The sequence below is a fragment of the Panthera pardus genome, unplaced genomic scaffold (genome assembly GCF_024362965.1).
Source record: "Panthera pardus isolate Hobbes unplaced genomic scaffold, ASM2436296v1 HiC_scaffold_6, whole genome shotgun sequence".
NCBI lineage: Eukaryota > Metazoa > Chordata > Mammalia > Carnivora > Felidae > Panthera > Panthera pardus.
In genome coordinates, this window is record NW_026526991.1 from 79,805,058 (window position 1) to 79,817,508 (window position 12,451).

Here is a 12,451-nt window from a genome sequence, read left to right on the forward strand (position 1 = left end):
TATGTACACACACACACACACACACACACACACACACACACGTAAAGTTTTGGAATCAAATGATTTTTTGAGGTAGCAGGAGGGAGAAAATCGATAGATGCTCAAGAAATACTTAGTTGACTGATTTAAAAATTTTGTTCAAGAGAATATAATAGATTTGTAATATATGAAAAGAGCAATGTGGAAAGTTGTTCAGTACTGGACACTAATTATCTAGGCATTTGGTGAAAATGAAGGGTAATTTTTTTTTTTTTTGTAAATAGAGCTGGTTAATGATTTCAGTGGCAGCAGAATATTACAGATGATGAGTTAGAACACGGCAACGCGCTCCTAGTATTTAAATGGAACAGCTATTAACCACTTTCTCAGTTTTGTCTGTACACATGGTCATGAAAAATTGTGCAAGGTTTATTGCAAATATATCTTGTAAGTGAAGTTACACGAAGCAATAAAATGTAGTAGTCCTTGCTTTACTAGGCCACTCTGGACTTTACCAAAACCCTCTTTTTCTTACACAGCAGCCATTAAGTGGGGAGCCATAACTGCGTGTAATGTAATTAAATGGTAAAAGACTTTTAACATTTTTTATAGGCTTATGAAATATTATTCCCCTGGATCTTTGAAATCTGAAAGTAGTAGCACATTGGTAACTCCCAGTATTGAAGATTCTTTTAATGAGGCACTTGGCTTTGAATAGAGAAAAATGGTAAGAAAAGCAGTCAAAACTCTGCATTATTTCACTAAGTACTGTGAGCGTTGGTTACTTTAGACAAGCCATGGTAAGGGAGGTTGGGTTACTTTAGACAAGCCATGGTAAAGAAGGTTGGAAATTTTCACTTCTGGGACCAATTGTTAATCTTCCCAGGTCTTCTTGACATTCTGGGTTTCGGTGCCTGTGCCTTTGTCTATTTTGTAATCATAAACAATAATAGTGGGAAAAATCATCTACTCCTGCCTTTTCCCCCCATACTTCATCCCTCTCTCCCTTTTCTCTTCTTTTCTTTTTGGAAATTTCACAAATACAGAGAAGTACAAAGAATTAAATGGCAGACATTCTTATCTTTCCCATTGACAGTTAAACACTAATAACATTTTGCCTTATTTGCTTTCAGCTTTTCTTCTATGGAAATATGTTAAAAGATATTACACTAATGTATGACTACATTGTCTTCTTAAAAGAAAAAATATTAAAAAGTTACAGAGGAAAATAAAAGTACTCTTTAATCTGTAACCCGTTTTCAAAATATTCTCCATTTCTAAGAGGTAATCAGTATTATAAATTAGCCTTTAAGCCTTTTGTGGAAAATTCTTTTACATATTTATGTACATATCCACAGAGTAACTATTGTGTTGCTTTGTATACATTTTTAAATTATATATAGATCATATCATGTTGTTTATTTGTGATCAACTTGTTTTACTTACTAAATATTATGTTTTTGAGATCTATCCTTATTGCTACACATAGCTATACTGCATTTGCTTAAATGGCTATATTGTAGCTCAACATTAATTTTATTTGATGGAAATAGATATTTATGACATCAGATTTCCTTGGGTCAGTATATCTGCTGTATTCTTATCCATCCTTTTTTTTCCTTTTTGTGTCATTTCACCTTAACCCGGTCTCTCATCAATAGAATAGAGCTAGATTATGTTTTCAAATGTAAGAGTGTCCCTCTCTAATTAGACAAAGTTACTCCATTTGCATTTATTGTGATCCTTAATAAATTTTTACTTGATTCTTGTTTTTTCTTGGGGATGAGCCAAGATGGGGGAACAGCATGGAAGTTTTTTGTGTGTCTCCCATCCATGAAATATAGCCAGACCAACATAAACCATGCTGCACACCTAGAAAACTCATCTGAGGATGAACACAACAATCTACACAACCTGAACCACAGAATTCAGCAGGTGCATGACGCAGAGAGGTGAACAGGGGGAGAGAGAAGCTGCCGTGGGCAGGGAGCCGCTTTGGAAGGATGGAAACGGGGTGGGGAGGTTAGAATACGGGAAAAGCACCCCCCCCCCCCCCGCAAAAAAAAGCAGCTGGAGAGAAAGTGGAAAAGTGGAAACAGCCGCAAGGACTGAACTAAAAAGGGAGAAAGGAGAAAGGAGAAAGGAGAAAGGAGAGGGTTTAAATTCCATTAAGACTATAAACAGGGGGAGCACAGAGTCTGCAGCTCTGCAGCTCAATACCTGGCAGAGCTCTGGTGAGAAAGGTGAATCCCCAGGAGCAGAGTGGAGTCCAGGTATCTTCAGGCCACACGGGAAGAGGCGGCTCCCTTGCCAGGAGGACACGGGGTAGAGTCTGTGTGGGTGCCCCAAAGGCAAGGCCCCAGTGGACCCGGGAGAACAACCACATTCGCTGGTGCTGGAACAAGGTCATTAAGGGTGAAGCCAGGTGCCAGATGTGTGTTGTGATTTGCCATAATCCTTGAAATGCTGCTGATGCTACGCAATCTCGCGAACTTTCTCTGGGACGGGCTGGCACCCAGCTGCCGTCTCTGGGCTTCGGCAGCAGCATGGTCCCGCAAACGTTCCTGGGTATGGCCAGCACCCAGCCACTGCTCAGTGAGACCCTCCCGCAGAGGGGCAGAATGGGTCAAAGCCGCAGTCCCTCAAAAGGAAGGGGTCAGGAAAAACAGTCACATCTGAGACAAAACTCAGGAGGAAGGTTCTGCCTGGGGCTTGGTCAGGGACGGTGTAAAAGCGGGAGTGGACGAAAGCCGAAGACAAAGGATGGGTGTGCGAATCCTGATCGGGAACAACAGAGTTCCAATACTAGAGAGAGTGGAGCTGGGCGACGCCATTATCACAGCACGCGCGCATGTGCACAGGCACCTACAAGCCTGGCAACAATCTACCTCAGTAAACTAAGCAACGCCATCTAGTGGAGAACAGAGCCATTACACTAAGCCCCGCCCAACTGGGCCAACCTTGCTCTTCAGGAGCACAAGTCTTTCTGCCAGCTTAGTTTATGGACTATAAAGCGCTTCATAGTTTGACTTCTGGGGGAAAATGAAGTAATTTAAGTCGTATTTCAGTTGTTCACCAGTCAATCTATTCAATTTTCTTTCTTTTTTTCTTTTTTCTCTTTTTCATTTCTTTTCTTTTTTTGATACAGAAAGAGAAAAATCATATTTATTTTCAATTTTTATTAAAAATATTTTTCTTTAATTTTTTTCTACCATATTTTTTACTTTGGTGTAAAGTTTTTCAAATTCTATTTTACATCCATCATTTCATTTTAGTCTACTTCAGTGTATTCATTTTTTCAAATTTTCAAACAATTTCTTTTTTTTTCTTTCCCCTTTTTTCTCTACTCTATCAAGCCCCTTTCAACAGCCAGACCAAAACACACCTAGGATCTAGCATTATTTATTTGATATTTGTGTGTGTGTGTGTGTTTTCAATTTTTTAATTTTAGTATTTTTTTAATTTTAATGTTTTAACCTCATTAATTCCTTTTCTCCTTCAAAATGACGAAACGAAGGAATTCAACCCAAAGGAAAGAGCATAAAGAAACGACAGCCAGGGACTTAACCAACACAGATACAAGCAACATGTTTGAACCAGAATTTAGAATCACAATAATAACAATACTAGCTGGAGTCGAAAATAGATTAGAATTCCTTTCTGTGGAGATAGAAGAAGTAAAAGCTACTCAGGATATATAAAAAAAATGCTATAACTGAGCTGCAATCTCCAATGGATGCCATGGTGGCAAGGATGGATGAGGCAGAACAGAGAATCAGTGATATAGATGACAAACTTATGGAGAATAATGAAGCAGAAAAAAAGAGGGAGACTAAGGCAAAAAAACATGATTTAAGATTTAGCGAAATCAGTGACTTTTTAAAAAGTAATAACATCAGAATCATAGGGGTGCCAGAAGAGGAAGAGAAAGAAATAGGTGTAGAAGGGTTATGTGAGCAAATTATAGTGGAAAACACTCCTAACCTGGGGAAAGACACACACATCAAATTCCAGGAAGCACAGAGGACTCCCATTAGATTCAACAAAACCAACCATCAACAAGGCATATCATAGTCAAATTGACAAAATACTCAGGCAAGGAAAGAATCATGAAAGCAGCAAGGGAAAATGTCCTTAACCTACAAGGGAAGAAAGATCAGGTTTGCAGCAGACCTATCCACAGAAACGTGGCAGGCCAGAAAGGAGTAGCAGGATATATTCAATGTGTTAAATCAGAAAAATATGCAGCCAAGAATTTTTTATCCAGCAAGACTGTCTTTCAAAATAGAAGAAGTAAAAAGTTTAAAAAAGATTTTTAAAAGTTTAAAAAAGATAAACAAGTTTAAAAATTAAAGGAGTTTGTGACCACCAAACCAGCCCTGCAAGAAATTTTAAGGGGGACCCTGTGAGGGGAGAACAGATAGAAAAAAAAAAAAGACAAACAAATAAATAAAGACCAAAAGCAACAAAGACTAGAAAGGACCAGAGAACACCACCAGAAACTCCAACACTACATGCAATATAATGGCAATAAATTCATATCTTTCAATACTCACTCCAAATGTCAATGGACTCAATGCTCCAATCAAAAGACATAGGGTAACAGAATGGTTAAGAAAACAAGATTCATCTATATGCTGTTTACAAGAGACCCACTTTAGACCTAAAGACACCTTCAGATTGAAAGTAAGGGGATGGAGAACCATCTATCATGCTAATGGTCAACAAAAGAAAGCCAGAGTAGCCGTACTTATATCAGACAATCTAGACCTTAAAATAAAGACAGTATCAAGAGATGAAGAAAGGCATTATATCATAATCAAGGGGCCTATCCAACAAGAAGACCTAACAGTTGTAAACATTTATGCACCAAATGTGGGACACCCAAATATATAAATCAAATAATCACACTTAAAGAAACTCATTGATAATAATACCATAATAGTAGGAACTTCACCACCCCACTTACAACAATGGACCGATCATCTAATCAAAATCAAGGAAACAATGGCTTTGAATGACACACTGGACCAGATGGACTTAACAGATACATTCAGAACATTTCAACCTGAAGCAGCAGACTATACATTCTTCTCCAGTACACATGGAACGTTCTCCACAATAGACCACATACAGGGACACAAATCGGCCCTCAATAAGTACAAAAAGATTGAGATCATACTGTGCACATTTTCAGACCACAACGCTATGAAACTCGAAGTCAACCACAAGAAAAAATTTGGAAAGGTAACAAATACTTGGAGACTAAAGAACATCCTACTAAAGAATGAATGGGCTAACCAAGAAGTTAAAGAGGAAATTAAAAAGTTCATGGAAGCCAATGAAAATGATAACACCATAATCCGTAACCTCTGGGATGCAGCAAAGGCAGTCATAAGAGGCAAGTATATAGCAACCCAGGCCTTCCTAAAGAAGGAAGAAACATCTCAGATACACAACCTAAACTTACACCCTAAAGAGCTGGAAAAAGAAAAGCAAATAAGACCCAAAAACAGAAGACAGAAAATAATAAAGATTAGAGCAGAAATTAATGCTACCGAAACCAAAAAACAGTAGAACAGATCAATGAAACCAGAAGCTAGTTCTTTGAAAGAATTAACAAAACTGATAAACCACTAGCCAGTTTGATCAAAAAGAAAAAGGAAAGGACCCCAAATAAATAAAATCAAGAATGAAAGAGGACAGGTCACAACCAACACAGCAGAAATAAAAACAATAATAAGAGAATATTATGAGCAATTAACACCAATAAAATGGGCAATCTGGAAGAAATGGACAAGTTCCTAGAAACATATACACTACCAAAACTGAAACAGAAAGAAATAGAAAATTTGAACAGACCCATAACCAGTAAAGAAATCGAAATAGTAATCAAAAATCTCCCAAAAAAGAAGAGTCCAGGGCCAGATGGCTTTCCAGGGGAATTCTACCAAACATTTAAGGAAGAGTTAACACCTATTCTCTTGAAGCTGTTCCAAAAACTAGAAATGGAAGGAAACCTTCTAAACTCTTTCTATGAAGTCAGCATTACCTTGATTCCAAAACCAGACAGAGACACCATTAAAAAGAACTATAGACCAATTTCCCTGATGAAAATGGGTGCAAAAATCTTTAACAAGATACTAGCCAACCGGATCCAAGAATTATTAAAAAAAATAATCACCACGACTAAGTGGGGCTTATACCTAGGATGAAGGACTGGTTCAATATCTGCAAAACAATCAGTGTGTTTCATCACATCAATAAAAGAAAAGACAAGAACCATATGATCCTCTAAATAGATGCAGAGAAAGCATTTGACAAAATACAACATTCTTTCTTAATAAAAACCCTCAAGAAAGTGGGGATAGAAGGATCACACCTCAAGATCATAAAGCCATATACAAAAGACCCAATGCTAACATCATCCTCATGGGGAGAAACTGAGAGCTTTCCCTGTAAGGTCAGGAACAAGACAGGGATTTCCACTCTTGCCACTGTTATTCAACATAGTATTGGAAGTCTTAGCCTCTGCAATCAGACAACACAAAGAAATAAAAGGCACCCAAATCAGCCAGGAGGAGGTCAAACTTTCACTCTTCCCAGATGACATGATACTCTATATGGAAAACCCAAAAGATTCCACCATAAAACTGCTAGAACTGGTTCATGAATTCAGCAAAGTTTCAGGATATAAAATCAACTCACAGAAATCGGTTGCATTCCTATACACCAACAATGAAGCAAGAGAAAAAGAAATGAAGGAATCAATCCCATTTATACCTGCACAAAAAAACCATAAAACACCTAGGAATAAATCTAACCAAAGAGGTGAAAAAATCTATACACTGAAAACTATAGCAAGCTTATGAAATTAATTGAAGAAGACACAAAAAAATGGAAAAAGATTCTATGCTCCTGGATAGGAAGAGAAAATTTTGTTAAAATGTCAATACTATGAAAAGCAATCTACATATTCAATGCAATGCCTGCCAAAATAACACCAGCATTCTTCACAGAGCTAGAACAAACAATCCTAAAATTTGTATGGAACCAGAAAAGACCCTGAATAGTCAAAGCAATCTTGAAAAAGAAAACCAAAGCAGGAGACCTCACAATCCCGGACTTCAAGCTGTACTACAAAGTTGTAATCAAGACAATATGGTACTGGCACAAAAACTAGACACTCAGATCAATGGAACAGAATAGAGAACCCAGAAATGGACCCACAAATGTGTGTCCAAATAATCTTTGACAAAGCAGGAAAGAATATTCAATGGAATAAAGACAGTCTCTTCAGCAAGTGGTGCTGGGAAAAATGGGCAGCAACATGCAGAAGAATGAACCTGACTACTTTCTTACACCATACACAAAAATAAACTCAAAATGGTCGAAAGACCGAAATGTAAGAAAGGAAGCCATCAAAATCCTCGAGGAGAAAGCAGGCAAAACCTCTTTGATCTTGGCCACAGCAACTTCTTACTCAACACGTCTCCAGAGGCAAGGGAAACAAAAGAAAAAATGAACTATTGGGACCTCATCAAAATAAAAATCTTCTGCATAGTGAAGGAAACAATCAGCAAAACTAAAAGGCAACCAACAGAATGGGAGAAGATATTTGCAAACGACATATCAGATAAAGGGTTAATATCCAAAATCTATAAAGAACTTATCAAACTCAACACCCAAATAACAAATATTCCAGTGAAGAAATGGGCAAAACACATGAATAGACACTTCTCCAAGGAAGATATCCAGATGGCCAACCGACACATAAAAAAAAAAAAATGCTCAACATCACTCATCATCAGGGAAATACAAATCAAAACCACAATGAGATATCACCTTACACCTGTCAGAATGGCTAACATTGACAATTCAGGCAACAACAGATGTCGGCAAGGATGTGGAGAAAGAGGATCTCTTTTGCATTGCTGGTGGGAATGCAAACTGGTGAAGTCACTCTGGAAAAAGTATGGAGATTCCTCAAAAAATAAAAAATAGAACTACCCTAGGACCCAGCAATTGCACTACTAGGCATTTATTCACGCGATACAGGTATGCTGTTTCGAAGGGACACATGCACCCCAATGTTTATAGCAGTACTATCAACAATAGCCAAAGTATGGAAAGAGCCCAAATGTCCATTGATGGATGAATGGATAAAGAAGATGTGGTGTATATATTTGCAATGGAGTATTACTCAGCAATCAAAAAGAATGAAATCTTGTCATTTGCAAGTATATGGATGGAACTGGAGGATATTATGATAAGCAAAATAGTCAGAGAAAGACAAATATCATATGACTTCACTCATATGAGGACTTAAGACACAGAACAAATGAACATAAGGGAAGGGAAGCAAAAATAATATAAAAACAGGGAGGGGACAAAACATAAGTGACTCTTAAATATGGAGAACAAACAGAGGGTTATAGGAGGGCTGTGGGAGGGGGATGGGCTAAATGGGTAAGGGACATTAGGGAATCTACTTCTGAAATAATTGTTGCACTATATGCTAATTTGGATGTAAATTAAAACATTAAAATTAAAAAAAAAATTTTTTACTTAATTCTTCCACCTGATTTTTTGTTTCTCATTTACCATGGTTTCTCTTTGTGTGTATGTGTACGTGTGTGTGTTTTACTTTTAATCTTCCTCTTTTCCTCTCTTCCAATGGAATAAGGATGTTTTCTTGAATCTGTTTTTCCATTTGTTGGAATTGAACTTATAATTCTATTTCCTATTATTTAGTGATTACTCTTAAATATATAACATGTAATGTAGCTCATTTTTTCTTAGCAAAGTCTCATGTTTATCACTACCCTGAACTTCCTTTGCTTTTAGGTTGCTTTTGGTTTCCTCCACATTGGTATTCTCCATCTGCTTTCTTTTTTTTGAAATGTTAGTTTATTTTTGTTACCAAAAACATAAAGTAGGGGCACCTTGCTAGCTCAGTCAGTGGAGCATGTGACTCTTGATCTCAGGGTTGTGAGTTTGAGCCCCACATTGGGTGTTGAGATTACCTAAAAAATAAAATCTTTAAAACAATATAAAGTATATATTAGGATTATTGCTGTCTTATTATTTTTTATGGTCAATGTTTATTTCTGCCGCTGCTTTATGACCCCCGCTAAGGAACAGCTTGTATTTTCCCATTGCGCATGTCTATGCAGGGTGAAGGCACCACTACCTTCTTGTTGGCCCTGCCAGTGACCAGGTTTACTGGCTAAAACTGTCCTGTGGAGCCCGATGTTTTTATTTTGGAATAGGGAGTTTGGAATAGGAGAATATAAACTTAAGCTCCATTCCATGTTGAGGATTTTGCAGTGCTAACCTGGATTAATAAAATTAGCGTTGGTTTGTTTGTTTAATTGATGGTGGACATATGGGGAGGCAGATACTCCATTAAAATATAATTACACAAAGAACTATACATGAATTAAAGTTAAATAGAAAGCAGTGGATGATCAGAGGAACTGGGGTGATAGGGATCTCATTTTCTTTGGAAGACACAGATGTCTTCTCAGTGAGGTATATTTTGATTTGTCCCTTGAGGGATAATGGAACATAAGCCAGGCCAAGCATTATAGGCAGAGGAACTGGGAGTGCAAGGTCATTAAGATATGAAAGAGCAGGGCTAATTCAGAAAATGGCACAAAGCTCTACATGATTGGAGTGAAGGACACGGGTTGCAGTCAGGTGACAACTATTCCTTTTTTTCTTATGTTTATTTTTATTTTTGAGAGACAGAGAGAGACAGAGCACGAGCAGGGGAGGAGCAGAAAGAGAGGGAGACACAGAATCTGAAGCAGGTTCCAGGCTCTGAGCTGTCAACACAGAGCCCAATGTGGGGCTTGAACTCACAAACCCAAGATCATGACCTGAGCTGAAGTTGGATGCTTAACCACTGAGCCAACCAGGTGCTCCAGATGCTGACTGTTCTTGAATGCACGTAAAAAAGCTGAGTGTTCCACGTGACTCTGGCTGGGTGGCTACCCAGCACATTGGCTCACCCCCTTTCTCATCCCTGGCAACACTGAATTAGTCATTCCACTTTTCTCACTCAGACTAGGCATGCTCTTAGAAAGCTTTTCCGCATGACACTCCCAGAGAATGGTTTCCAGTTAAAAAGAGTTGGCATTTCTATTTGTCACCTCTGCTGTTAACAATGGGAAGCCCCTGAAATCATTCATTCATACTTTGGAAAAACAGCTTTGGTGAAGGCATGGACACAAAAGATGCAGTAGGAAGTGGTTGCAGACTAGAGATGATGAAGGTTTGTCATTAGATGAGGTAACTGATATAGAGCAGAAGTAAGATTGGAGAAGAAATTTAGCGGGTGGGCTTAATCCTGATTTGGCACTAAGAGAAGGAGAGAAAAGGATGGAGACCAAAGGCAAATACAAGGGCAGCTCTAAGCTTTCAGAGTTGGAAGACTGGGTTGGGGGTGGAGGGTACCTGGTTTCACCTCCTTCCAGAGCACCTATGATTCGGGCTGCGGCTATGGTGAGCAATTCCCACATGGGCCATTAGTGTCCCGCTTCAAGGACCTGCTAAGTGGCTCTGGTGTTCTTCCTCATGGTTTTGGAAAGTCCTAGCATGGAAACAGCCAGAAATGTGTGAGAATTTATGACTTTGAGGTGGGGAGTAGCATCAACTGAGAAGGAAGGCAAGTTGGTGGATAAATGTCCCAGCCTCTGCCCTTTGAGGGGACAAATCTGAAGCACGTGCCATGCGACTCCTGAGGGCTCCCAGTGGGGCTGAGCCTCTCAGCTGCAGGTGCTAGTAATGAGATCAATAGCACGTTCTTTCCTTGCCCCTCCTCCTTTCTTGTCTTTCCTCAGCTCCACACTCCTCCTTGTGAGCTGACACCTCAAATAAGGCACCTGCACCTTAGTCCTCGTCCCATGCTGTGCCTTTGGATCACCAGATAAAGACTGTGATGAAAATACCGTTATTTGGAAGGGATGCAGACTTGAACAGAAGGCTGGAAGTGGAAGTCATGGATGGGAAAACAAAGCATTTTCAATGGGAAGTTTGTGTGATGATCCTAAACATTAAGGAACAGAGAATGGCACATAGCAGGCTCTCAGCACTGGCGTGCCTTGTTTTACTGCACTTGGCTTTATTGCCCTTCACAGGTATTGTGTTGCTTACAGATTGAAGGTTTGTAGCAACCCCTGCATCAAGCAAGTCTATTGGCTGCGTTTTCCCAACAGTATGTACTCACTTCATGTCTCTGTGTCACATTTTAGTCATTCCCACAATATTTCAAACTTTATTATTATTATTATTATTATTATTATTATTATTATATTTGTCACAGTGATCCGTGATCAGTGATCTGGGATGTTACCATTATAATCGTTTTGGGGCCAAATGCATGAACTGTGTTCATATAAGATGGCAAACTTAATCCCTGAATGCTGTGCATGTTCCAACTGCTCCACCAACTAGCCATTCCCCCATCTCTCCCTCTCCTCGGGCCTCCCTATTCCCTGAGACACAACAACATTGAAATCAGGCCAATTAGTAACCCTACTTTGGCCTCTAAGTGTTCAAGTAAAAGGAAGAGTTGCATGTTTCTCCTTTCAAATCAAAAGCTAGATGTGATTAAGCTCAGTGAGGAAGGTATGTCCAAAGCCGAGATAGGCTGAAAAGCTAGGCCTCCTGCAGCAAACATTCAGCCGCATTGTGAATGCAAAGGAAAAGTCCTTGAAGAAAATTAGAAGTGCTACTCTGGTGAACACATCAATGAAAGGAAAGTAAAACAGCTTTATTGCTGATATGGGGGTTTCAGGGGTCTGGTTAGAAGACCAAACCAGCCACAACATTGCCTAATTAACCAGAGCCTAATCCCGAGCAAAGCCCTAACTCTTTTCAATTTCACGAAGGCTTGGAGAGGTGAGGAAGCTACAGAAGAAAAGTGCGAAGCTAGCAGAGGTTGGTTCATGAGGTTTAAGGAAAGAAACCGTCTCCAGAACCTAAAAGTGCAAAGTGAACCAGCAGGTACTGATGGAGAAGCTGAAGTGAGTTATCCAGAAGATCTAGCTAAGATCATTAATGAAGGTGGCTACACTAAACAGATTTTCAATGTAGACAAAACAGCTTTCTTTTAGAAGATGCCAGCTAGGACTTTCACAGCTAGAGAGGAGAGGTCCATGCCTGGCTTCAGAGCTTCAAAGGACAGTCTGACTCTCTTGTTAGCAGCTTAATGCAGCTGGTGACTTGAAGTTGAAGCCAACGTTCATTGGCCATTCTGAAAATTATGCGGCCCTTAAGAATTATGTTAAATCTACTTTGCCTGTACTCTACCAACAAAGCAATAAAGCCTGGATGACAGCACATCTGTTTACTATATGGTTTACTGAATATTTGGAGCTCACTTTTGAGACCTACTTCTCAGGGAAAAAGGTATCTTTTGAAATATTACTGCTCATTGGCAATGTACCTAGTTACCAAAAAGCAC